Raw genomic sequence first — 12,651 nt, 5'->3', positions numbered from 1 at the left:
AAGAGACGCGGTGATACTACAAAGATACAAGGGCCACACTACAAACAATGGCAGCACTGAGGAGGAGATGGGGCATTACCTAGAACACTAGAAGCCGCAAAACCACTAGGAAGGGCATTTGGACTTCATGGGATGGCCACAGAGACCACTGCATCCATACTAGGAGCGCACACAATATTACAGAGAACAGAGATGAGATTTTTGAGTTAATGGAAGCACAGGCAGGACTAGGAAAATCTTTGAGGTCTGTGATTACGGGACAAGATTTCCGAGTTACTCGGAGCAGGGCACTGAGTGGGCCCCGACTGGCAGGGCAACCCTGGTCCCAGGGGCCTACGGAGGCTCCTTCTCTCCAGTTTAGGGCCATCTACACCCGCACCCCGCTAAGGACGCGGGCACCCCACACGGGCTGCTAGCTGAGCGCAAAGGCACTCGGACCCGGGGACCGCTTACGGGTGGGTCGATGCCGGGGAGTCGAGAGCATGGCCTAGCCCCGCAGCTACAGGAAGCAGACTCAGGAGCCAGGCAGCGGGCTTTCGCAGCCAAAGACCTGGGTCATGGCGGGAGACTCCACCAACACTAAGCCTGGGGCCGAGGGGTACACGCTGAGATGAACAAACCTGACGCCATGCCTCTGAAAGCCTGGGGCCAGACGTACCCACCCTGATTACAGGGGGGCTCCCTCCAACCTCCCGCCGGGCACCGCGACGCACAGCCCCACTTACAGGGCGGCCGCTCTCGCCTCGGCACTCCCAAAAACGCCTACGGAGCCACGGGCTCCGGACTGCGCCCAACTTACGGGACGGCCCACCTGCCTGCAGCACAGCAACACCTCTTCAGGAGCCCAGGGAGCCACCTCCACCCTCTAAGGGCCCAGGAACGTGCGCTCCACTCAGCTGCCCAAAACAGCCTCCTAGGACCTGCTCACCGGGACCTCGGGCCGCTCCTGGCGACACACAGGGACACAAGGCTCCACAGCTCATCACACAGGCCCCGACTACAGGGCCCTTGAGATGCCACCTTGACAACAGGACAGGCTGCCACGGAGGCACACACCCAGGCCCTCAACAACAGGGCCTACGCTCTGTCCCTACAGGACAAGGAGGGGCAAGCTGAGCTCCCACTCCGCTCGGGCACTCCGAGGAGACTCCCCTGTTACTGCCCAGAGCCCCTCTATCCCTCCTGGGAAGCCTAAGCTAAGCTACAGCACTTTTCACAGCAACCTACACCACAAGCACGCTCAGGCACACAAGCACACACACACACAGAGGCAAGGGAGGGGACCATACGCACATCTCTTCCCAGGAGAGGGAGCAAGCTCTGGGCAGCCACCGATGGGACAGTCATCCTTACCCCGCAGCAGGAGAGAAGAGGGTCAGACTTGGCCGCACCAGACTCTGTGGAGCTCAGGGAAGCCTCGGGACACCAAAGGTCCTCAGGGGCGGCCAAAGGACAAAAAGCCGCGACACGCCCCGAGCACAGGGGGTCACGCTGCACAGGCAGCCCACAGCTGACAAGCTGCCGGGGCTGCAGAAAGGACCCTACCCCGCTTACAGGGGGGGCTCGGGGACCAGGTTGATCCCTTTCCCCAACGGGCGTGGAGACACCGCCTCGCGCCTTCCTTACAGGGCAGCCGGGCTCCGGGCAGCCAAAGGACCAAACCGCCAAAAGGAAAACGACGGCACAAGCAAAGACCGAGTCCTACTTACGTGGAGGTTGTCCAGCGCAAAGCCACACAGGCCACACTCGAGGTGACGGCAAAGCTCTCGACTTACCACACCTTCGGTCAGGGGCGACTCCCTTTGCCCAGAGCGCCTCGCCCGTCTCCTCTTCTCCAGACCGACGGCCCGCCTCTTCTCAACGTCCTTTACCTCGCCATTCTCTGTCGTGCCTCTTCCGCTGTCGGCTCCAGCAACCGCCGAGCAAGGGCAGGCTTAGGGCTCACTGGCGCCTCCCCCTCCGCACCCGTGGGAAATGGGCACCTCCCCAGGGGCACCACCCGGCCAGCTTCCCACCCGCAGGCAGCCCCAGCGCCGCAAAGCCCTCCCACTTTGCCTTGTCTCGCCCAAGCGGCGCACGGCACACTCCCGGTCAGGACTGGAGACGGGCTGCGAGGCGGGAACCCCGCACAAATCCAGCTGGGCGCGCAAAGCAGCCGCCGCGGAGGCTACACGATCCTGCGTACGGCGCGCTGTACTCGCTGCTGGCATCAAAACGCGCCTGGGACGCCAGGGCACTGAGCGGGCCCCGACCGGCAGGGCAACCCTGGTCCCAGGGGCCTACGGAGGCTCCTTCTCTCCAGTTTAGGGCCATCTACACCCGCACCCCGCTAAGGACGCGGGCACCCCACACGGGCTGCAAGCTGAGCGCAAAGGCACTCGGACCCGGGGACCGCTTACGGGTGGGTCGATGCCGGGGAGTCGAGAGCATGGCCTAGCCCCGCAGCTACAGGAAGCAGACTCAGGAGCCAGGCAGCGGGCTTTCGCAGCCAAAGACCTGGGTCATGGCGGGAGACTCCACCAACACTAAGCCTGGGGCCGAGGGGTACACGCTGAGATGAACAAACCTGACGCCATGCCTCTGAAAGCCTGGGGCCAGACGTACCCACCCTGATTACAGGGGGGCTCCCTCCAACCTCCCGCCGGGCACCGCGACGCACAGCCCCACTTACAGGGCGGCCGCTCTCGCCTCGGCACTCCCAAAAACGCCTACGGAGCCACGGGCTCCGGACTGCGCCCAACTTACGGGACGGCCCACCTGCCTGCAGCACAGCAACACCTCTTCAGGAGCCCAGGGAGCCACCTCCACCCTCTAAGGGCCCAGGAACGTGCGCTCCACTCAGCTGCCCAAAACAGCCTCCTAGGACCTGCTCACCGGGACCTCGGGCCGCTCCTGGCAACACACAGGGACACAAGGCTCCACAGCTCATCACACAGGCCCCGACTACAGGGCCCTTGAGATGCCACCTTGACAACAGGACAGGCTGCCACGGAGGCACACACCCAGGCCCTCAACAACAGGGCCTACGCTCTGTCCCTACAGGACAAGGAGGGGCAAGCTGAGCTCCCACTCCGCTCGGGCACTCCGAGGAGACTCCCCTGTTACTGCCCAGAGCCCCTCTTTCCCTCCTGGGAAGCCTAAGCTACAGCACTTTTCACAGCAACCTAAACAACAAGCATGCTCTGGAACACAAACTCCTCTACAGACTTCCAGAGAACCCTGCAGACCCCTACAGACCTCTACAGACACCTCGAGACCTTTGCAAGGCACTTCAAGACCTTTACAGCCTTTTGAGACACCTACAGCACCACAGACACCTCTACAGACCCCTAACCGCCTCCACAGACACCCAGAGAACTCCACAGACTTCAAGAGAGCCCTCCAGACCCCTAAGGGTACCTACAGATGTCTCCAGACCCCCACACACCTCTGCAAACTCAGAAAAGCCTCCAGACCTTGTAGAAGACCCCTGCAGACATCTACAGACCTGGGCAGACTTCTACAGCTGCTTGCACACCCCTGCAGACGCCGACAGGCTCCTCCTGGCCTGCGAGCTCACACCATGTGCTCGCACTCAGCTTCTCCCAAGCACCCCCAGGGCTACTCTTTATTGCCTCCGCCCCCAGCCTGCAGTGACAGGCAGGCTTGCTCCTGCCCACGTGCAGCACCCTGCCCTTGCTCTTGTTGAACCTCACAAGCTTCACCTGGGCCCAGCTCTCCTGCCTGCCCAGGTGTTTTCTGGATGCCATCCTGTCCCTCTGCTTTCTCCACAGCACCACTCCGTTTGGGGCCATCTGCAAACCTCTGAGGGTGCACCTCCATCTCGCTGCTTGGACAACTCCAGGCACGGAGACTCCACCACCTCCCGGGGCAGCCTTGTGCAGATTCCTTGAGCATGACATAATAAAGAACCATGAAGGAAACAAGTAAATATTAAGTGATATGCAGTAGCTGACACTAACTGCCCTCTCCTGATTGTCATTTCAGAATCATGGAACCACAGATCTCTTGAGGCTGGAAGAGACCCTTGAGATCACCAAGTCTTGCCACAAGTTCACAATCCCACCACTACAACTAATCCACTACCATATCTGGAGAACAACCTTCTCTAAGTTTTCACAGAAGATGGCACAGGGGCAGGCACAGGGAGGTCCAGGAGTACCAAGAACAGGTTTTGCAATTACTGAGAGGGGAGGGAGGAACTACAGGGCACTAGGGCCACATTGGGAGCGCTGGATGGCATAGAGTATCACAGAGAATGCTGCAGGGACTGGGGGGCACTGAGTATTATGGGGAGCAGTGAGAGGGACTGGGCAGCACTTCGTTTTACTGGCAGCAGCAGAAAGAGACGCGGTAATACTACAAAGATACAAGGGCCACACTACAAACAATGGCAGCACTGAGGAGGAGATGGGGCATTACCAAGAACACTAGAAGCCGCAAAACCACTAGGAAGGGCATTTGGACTTCATGGGATGGCCACAGAGACCACTGCATCCATACTAGGAGCGCACACAATATTACAGAGAACAGAGATGAGATTTTTGAGTTAATGGAAGCACAGGCAGGTCTAGGAAAATCTTTGAGGTCTGTGATTACGGGACAAGATTTCCGAGTTACTCGGAGCAGGGCACTGAGTGGGCCCCGACCGGCAGGGCAACCCTGGTCCCAGGGGCCTACGGAGGCTCCTTCTCTCCAGTTTAGGGCCATCTACACCCGCACCCCGCTAAGGACGCGGGCACCCCACACGGGCTGCAAGCTGAGCGCAAAGGCACTCGGACCCGGGGACCGCTTACGGGTGGGTCGATGCCGGGGAGTCGAGAGCATGGCCTAGCCCCGCAGCTACAGGAAGCAGACTCAGGAGCCAGGCAGCGGGCTTTCGCAGCCAAAGACCTGGGTCATGGCGGGAGACTCCACCAACACTAAGCCTGGGGCCGAGGGGTACACGCTGAGATGAACAAACCTGACGCCATGCCTCTGAAAGCCTGGGGCCAGACGTACCCACCCTGATTACAGGGGGGCTCCCTCCAACCTCCCGCCGGGCACCGCGACGCACAGCCCCACTTACAGGGCGGCCGCTCTCGCCTCGGCACTCCCAAAAACGCCTACGGAGCCATGGGCTCCGGACTGCGCCCAACTTACGGGACGGCCCACCTGCCTGCAGCACAGCAACACCTCTTCAGGAGCCCAGGGAGCCACCTCCACCCTCTAAGGGCCCAGGAACGTGCGCTCCACTCAGCTGCCCAAAACAGCCTCCTAGGACCTGCTCACCGGGACCTCGGGCCGCTCCTGGCGACACACAGGGACACAAGGCTCCACAGCTCATCACACAGGCCCCGACTACAGGGCCCTTGAGATGCCACCTTGACAACAGGACAGGCTGCCACGGAGGCACACACCCAGGCCCTCAACAACAGGGCCTACGCTCTGTCCCTACAGGACAAGGAGGGGCAAGCTGAGCTCCCACTCCGCTCGGGCACTCCGAGGAGACTCCCCTGTTACTGCCCAGAGCCCCTCTTTCCCTCCTGGGAAGCCTAAGCTAAGCTACAGCACTTTTCACAGCAACCTACACCACAAGCACGCTCAGGCACACAAGCACACACAGAGGCAAGGGAGGGGGCCATACGCACATCTCTTCCCAGGAGAGGGAGCAAGCTCTGGGCAGCCACCGATGGGACAGTCATCCTTACCCCGCAGCAGGAGAGAAGAGGGTCAGACTTGGCCGCACCAGACTCTGTGGAGCTCAAGGAAGCCTCGGGACACCAAAGGCCCTCAGGGGCGGCCAAAGGACTAAAGCCGCGACACGCCCCGAGCACAGGGGGTCACGCTGCACAGGCAGCCCACAGCTGACAAGCTGCCGGGGCTGCGGAAAGGACCCTACCCCGCTTACAGGGGGGGCTCGGGGACCAGGTTGATCCCTTTCCCCAACGGGCGTGGAGACACCGCCTCGCGCCTTCCTTACAGGGCAGCCGGGCTCCGGGCAGCCAAAGGACCAAACCGCCAAAAGGAAAACGACGGCACAAGCAAAGACCGAGTCCTACTTACGTGGAGGTTGTCCAGCGCAAAGCCACACAGGCCACACTCGAGGTGACGGCAAAGCTCTCGACTTACCACACCTTCGGTCAGGGGCGACTCCCTTTGCCCAGAGCGCCTCGCCCGTCTCCTCTTCTCCAGACCGATGGCCCGCCTCTTCTCAACGTCCTTTACCTCGCCATTCTCTGTCGTGCCTCTTCCGCTGTCGGCTCCAGCAACCGCCGAGCAAGGGCAGGCTTAGGCCTCACTGGCGCCTCCCCCTCCGCACCCGTGGGAAATGGGCACCTCCCCAGGGGCACCTCCCCAGGGGCACCACCCGGCCAGCTTCCCACCCGCAGGCAGCCCCAGCGCCGCAAAGCCCTCCCACTTTGCCTTGTCTCGCCCAAGCGGCGCACGGCACACTCCCGGTCAGGACTGGAGACGGGCTGCGAGGCGGGAACCCCGCACAAATCCAGCTGGGCGCGCAAAGCAGCCGCCGCGGAGGCTACACGATCCTGCTTACGGCGCGCTGTACTCGCTGCTGGCATCAAAACGCGCCTGGGACGCCAGGGCACTGAGCGGGCCCCGACCGGCAGGGCAACCCTGGTCCCAGGGGCCTACGGAGGCTCCTTCTCTCCAGTTTAGGGCCATCTACACCCGCACCCCGCTAAGGACGCGGGCACCCCACACGGGCTGCTAGCTGAGCGCAAAGGCACTCGGACCCGGGGACCGCTTACGGGTGGGTCGATGCCGGGGAGTCGAGAGCATGGCCTAGCCCCGCAGCTACAGGAAGCAGACTCAGGAGCCAGGCAGCGGGCTTTCGCAGCCAAAGACCTGGGTCATGGCGGGAGACTCCACCAACACTAAGCCTGGGGCCGAGGGGTACACGCTGAGATGAACAAACCTGACGCCATGCCTCTGAAAGCCTGGGGCCAGACGTACCCACCCTGATTACAGGGGGGCTCCCTCCAACCTCCCGCCGGGCACCGCGACGCACAGCCCCACTTACAGGGCGGCCGCTCTCGCCTCGGCACTCCCAAAAACGCCTACGGAGCCACGGGCTCCGGACTGCGCCCAACTTACGGGACGGCCCACCTGCCTGCAGCACAGCAACACCTCTTCAGGAGCCCAGGGAGCCACCTCCACCCTCTAAGGGCCCAGGAACGTGCGCTCCACTCAGCTGCCCAAAACAGCCTCCTAGGACCTGCTCACCGGGACCTCGGGCCGCTCCTGGCGACACACAGGGACACAAGGCTCCACAGCTCATCACACAGGCCCCGACTACAGGGCCCTTGAGATGCCACCTTGACAACAGGACAGGCTGCCACGGAGGCACACACCCAGGCCCTCAACAACAGGGCCTACGCTCTGTCCCTACAGGACAAGGAGGGGCAAGCTGAGCTCCCACTCCGCTCGGGCACTCCGAGGAGACTCCCCTGTTACTGCCCAGAGCCCCTCTTTCCCTCCTGGGAAGCCTAAGCTAAGCTACAGCACTTTTCACAGCAACCTACACCACAAGCACGCTCAGGCACACAAGCACACACACACACAGAGGCAAGGGAGGGGGCCATACGCACATCTCTTCCCAGGAGAGGGAGCAAGCTCTGGGCAGCCACCGATGGGACAGTCATCCTTACCCCGCAGCAGGAGAGAAGAGGGTCAGACTTGGCCGCACCAGACTCTGTGGAGCTCAGGGAAGCCTCGGGACACCAAAGGCCCTCAGGGGCGGCCAAAGGACAAAAGCCGCGACACGCCCCGAGCACAGGGGGTCACGCTGCACAGGCAGCCCACAGCTGACAAGCTGCCGGGGCTGCGGAAAGGACCCTACCCCGCTTACAGGGGGGGCTCGGGGACCAGGTTGATCCCTTTCCCCAACGGGCGTGGAGACACCGCCTCGCGCCTTCCTTACAGGGCAGCCGGGCTCCGGGCAGCCAAAGGACCAAACCGCCAAAAGGCAAACGACGGCACAAGCAAAGACCGAGTCCTACTTACGTGGAGGTTGTCCAGCGCAAAGCCACACAGGCCACACTCGAGGTGACGGCAAAGCTCTCGACTTACCACACCTTCGGTCAGGAGCGACTCCCTTTGCCCAGAGCGCCTCGCCCGTCTCCTCTTCTCCAGACCGACGGCCCGCCTCTTCTCAACGTCCTTTACCTCGCCATTCTCTGTCGTGCCTCTTCCGCTGTCGGCTCCAGCAACCGCCGAGCAAGGGCAGGCTTAGGCCTCACTGGCGCCTCCCCCTCCGCACACGTGGGAAATGGGCACCTCCCCAGGGGCACCACCCGGCCAGCTTCCCACCCGCAGGCAGCCCCAGCGCCGCAAAGCCCTCCCACTTTGCCTTGTCTCGCCCAAGCGGCGCACGGCACACTCCCGGTCAGGACTGGAGACGGGCTGCGAGGCGGGAACCCCGCACAAATCCAGCTGGGCGCGCAAAGCAGCCGCCGCGGAGGCTACACGATCCTGCTTACGGCGCGCTGTACTCGCTGCTGGCATCAAAACGCGCCTGGGACGCCAGGGCACTGAGCGGGCCCCGACCGGCAGGGCAACCCTGGTCCCAGGGGCCTACGGAGGCTCCTTCTCTCCAGTTTAGGGCCATCTACACCCGCACCCCGCTAAGGACGCGGGCACCCCACACGGGCTGCTAGCTGAGCGCAAAGGCACTCGGACCCGGGGACCGCTTACGGGTGGGTCGATGCCGGGGAGTCGAGAGCGTGGCCTAGCCCCGCAGCTACAGGAAGCAGACTCAGGAGCCAGGCAGCGGGCTTTCGCAGCCAAAGACCTGGGTCATGGCGGGAGACTCCACCAACACTAAGCCTAGGGGCCGAGGGGTACACGCTGAGATGAACAAACCTGACGCCATGCCTCTGAAAGCCTGGGGCCAGACGTACCCACCCTGATTACAGGGGGGTTCCCTCCAACCTCCCGCCGGGCACCGCGACGCACGGCCCCACTTACAGGGCGGCCGCTCTCGCCTCGGCACTCCCAAAAACGCCTACGGAGCCACGGGCTCCGGACTGCGCCCAACTTACGGGACGGCCCACCTGCCTGCAGCACAGCAACACCTCTTCAGGAGCCCAGGGAGCCACCTCCACCCTCTAAGGGCCCAGGAACGTGCGCTCCACTCAGCTGCCCAAAACAGCCTCCTAGGACCTGCTCACCGGGACCTCGGGCCGCTCCTGGCGACACACAGGGACACAAGGCTCCACAGCTCATCACACAGGCCCCGACTACAGGGCCCTTGAGATGCCACCTTGACACCAGGACAGGCTGCCACGGAGGCACACACCCAGGCCCTCAACAACAGGGCCTACGCTCTGTCCCTACAGGACAAGGAGGGGCAAGCTGAGCTCCCACTCCGCTCGGGCACTCCGAGGAGACTCCCCTGTTACTGCCCAGAGCCCCTCTTTCCCTCCTGGGAAGCCTAAGCTAAGCTACAGCACTTTTCACAGCAACCTACACCACAAGCACGCTCAGGCACACAAGCACACACAGAGGCAAGGGAGGGGGCCATACGCACATCTCTTCCCAGGAGAGGGAGCAAGCTCTGGGCAGCCACCGATGGGACAGTCATCCTTACCCCGCAGCAGGAGAGAAGAGGGTCAGACTTGGCCGCACCAGACTCTGTGGAGCTCAGGGAAGCCTCGGGACACCAAAGGCCCTCAGGGGCGGCCAAAGGACAAAAGCCGCGACACGCCCCGAGCACAGGGGGTCACGCTGCACAGGCAGCCCACAGCTGACAAGCTGCCGGGGCTGCGGAAAGGACCCTACCCCGCTTACAGGGGGGGCTCGGGGACCAGGTTGATCCCTTTCCCCAACGGGCGTGGAGACACCGCCTCGCGCCTTCCTTACAGGGCAGCCGGGCTCCGGGCAGCCAAAGGACCAAACCGCCAAAAGGCAAACGACGGCACAAGCAAAGACCGAGTCCTACTTACGTGGAGGTTGTCCAGCGCAAAGCCACACAGGCCACACTCGAGGTGACGGCAAAGCTCTCGACTTACCACACCTTCGGTCAGGAGCGACTCCCTTTGCCCAGAGCGCCTCGCCCGTCTCCTCTTCTCCAGACCGACGGCCCGCCTCTTCTCAACGTCCTTTACCTCGCCATTCTCTGTCGTGCCTCTTCCGCTGTCGGCTCCAGCAACCGCCGAGCAAGGGCAGGCTTAGGCCTCACTGGCGCCTCCCCCTCCGCACCCGTGGGAAATGGGCACCTCCCCAGGGGCACCACCCGGCCAGCTTCCCACCCGCAGGCAGCCCCAGCGCCGCAAAGCCCTCCCACTTTGCCTTGTCTCGCCCAAGCGGCGCACGGCACACTCCCGGTCAGGACTGGAGACGGGCTGCGAGGCGGGAACCCCGCACAAATCCAGCTGGGCGCGCAAAGCAGCCGCCGCGGAGGCTACACGATCCTGCTTACGGCGCGCTGTACTCGCTGCTGGCATCGAAACGCGCCTGGGACGCCAGGGCACTGAGCGGGCCCCGACCGGCAGGGCAACCCTGGTCCCAGGGGCCTACGGAGGCTCCTTCTCTCCAGTTTAGGGCCATCTACACCCGCACCCCGCTAAGGACACGGGCACCCCACACGGGCTGCTAGCTGAGCGCAAAGGCACTCGGACTAGGGATGGTGCCTCTGGGGAGGTCCCTGTTTTCCTCGGGCATGGAGGAGGAGGTGCTACTGAAGCCTAAGTCTATCCTTCTTCCTCAGCAGCAGCTGACACTGATGGTGGAAGAGGCGTGGCATGGAATCGCGAAGCAAGACACATCGCAAAGAGGATCCGCATCGGGCTGGAGAATGGGAGGTGAGCAAGGTACTCTGGCCAAAGGGACTCGCCTCTGACTATAACTCTGGTGACACAAGAGTATCTTGTTTCACAGACACTACCTTAGGTCTCTCTTTTAATATGTTACCCACATACCCTCACCTACCTCAGGATTTCCCTCCAAAATGGTCATGGTCTCCCCTATGGGTTACCCTAAGTTTTTTCATGCATCATGTCAGCTCTGTTCCACCCAATCACCTCAGCTTTTCCCTCCTACAGTCTTCATTTTTATCCCCTAGAGACTAACTCACTTTTTTCCCCTATAAAATGTCACTTGTGTCTTCTTGTTTACCTCAGATTTTTCCTCCAGAGTTTTTGCTTCCTTCCCAATAGACCTGTTCAGCTTTTTCCTCCAAAATATCACTTCTCTGCTCTGAAGTCACCTCAGTTTCCCCTCCATAATCTTCATTCTCTGTAAAAGAGAAAAGAACACCCACAACATCCTACAAAATAAATTTAATAAATATGGGTAAATACTTTCTATTTTAACAAAAAATAAAATTTCCCACAATCTAAATTATAATTGCAAGGAGGTTTCTAAAGCCATAAATGCTATTTACAGCAACGATTTAAAACCTCGACCCACCCCTGCAGACAACTAAGACCCCTGCAAATCCCTACAGGCATCTACGGACCCCTGCAGCTGCCTGCAAACACATACAGACCCCTACAGAGCTCCCCAGTCCCCTTCAGACCCCTCCAGATATTTAACAGACCCCTGCACACATCTATAGACCCCTCCAGAGCCTTAAATGATGCCTGCACACACCTGCGGACCCCTTAACAGAAACCTCCAGACACCTACTGAATGCTACAGAAACTTGTAAACCCCTACAGAAACCTACAGACCACTCCAGTCTCCTAGAGAGCTCTAGGGACCCCACCCAACCTGTCAATAGACCCCTGCAGACTCCTACATATCTTTAAGAGGCCCCTGCAGACCTCTAAAGACCTCTACAGACACCTCGAGACCTTTGCAAGGCACTTCAAGACCTTTACAGCCTTTTGAGACACCTGCAGCACCACAGACACCTCTAAAAACCCCTAACGACCTCCAGACACCCAGAGAACTCCAGAGACTTCCAGGGAGCCCTCCAGACCCCCGCACAGCTCTGCAGACTCAGGAAAGCCTCCAGACCTTTTAGAAGACATCTGCAGACCGGGACAGACTTCTACAGCTGCTTGCACACGCCTGCAGACACGGACAGGCTCCTCCTGGCCTGCAAGCTCACACCACGTGCTCGCACACAGCTTCTCCCAAGCACGGCAGAGGGGGAGCGCGGAGCGAGCGGCGGCGGGGGGGGGGGGCGCGGAGCGAGCGGCGGCGGCGGCGGCAGGGGGGGGGGGGGCGCGGAGCGAGCGGCGGCGGCGGCAGGGGGGGGGGGCGCGGAGCGGGCGGCGGCGGCGGCGGGGGGGGGGGGGGCGCGGAGCGGGCGGCGGCGGCGGCGGGGGGGGCGCGGAGCGAGCGGCGGCGGCGGAGGGGGGGGGGGCGCGGAGCGAGCGGCGGCGGCGGCGGAGGGGGGGGGGCGGAGCGGGCGGCGGCGGAGGGGGGGGGGCGCGGAGCGGCGGCGGCGGCGGCGGCGGAGGGGGGGGGCGCGGAGCGAGCGGCGGCGGCGGCGGAGGGGGGGGGCGCGGAGCGAGCGGCGGCGGCGGAGGGGGGGGGCGCGGAGCGAGCGGCGGCGGCGGAGGGGGGGGGGGCGCGGAGCGGGCGGCGGCGGCGGTGGAGGAGGGGGGGGCGCGGAGCGAGCGGCGGCGGGGGGGGAGTTAGGGCGGCCTCGTTGTCCCGCCGCCGCCCGCCGTCTTCAAAGGCCCCCCGGCCTTTGCAACC

At 62.6% G+C, this 12,651-nt stretch overlaps 1 long non-coding RNA gene across 2 annotated transcripts; it reads right to left on the bottom strand.

Annotated features, from left to right (window-relative positions):
- Positions 1 to 9,665: 9,665 nt before the first annotated feature.
- Positions 9,666 to 11,940, bottom strand: LOC135173899 (uncharacterized). Of its 2 annotated transcripts, none has more exons than XR_010301538.1 (2): positions 11,116 to 11,940; positions 9,666 to 10,848 (listed from the first exon to the last, which is right to left on the bottom strand). It is a non-coding gene; the product is annotated as an uncharacterized LOC135173899 (long non-coding RNA). The 2 variants fall into 2 exon arrangements; XR_010301537.1 differs by having other exon boundaries at positions 9,666 to 10,788.
- Positions 11,941 to 12,651: the final 711 nt, after the last annotated feature.

Source organism: Pogoniulus pusillus, unplaced genomic scaffold, assembly GCF_015220805.1.
Source record: "Pogoniulus pusillus isolate bPogPus1 unplaced genomic scaffold, bPogPus1.pri scaffold_128_arrow_ctg1, whole genome shotgun sequence".
In the NCBI taxonomy this organism is placed as follows: Eukaryota; Metazoa; Chordata; class Aves; order Piciformes; family Lybiidae; genus Pogoniulus; species Pogoniulus pusillus.
The sequence above is the reverse complement of the archived record's forward strand: the minus strand, read 5'-3'. Positions and strand labels throughout refer to the sequence as shown.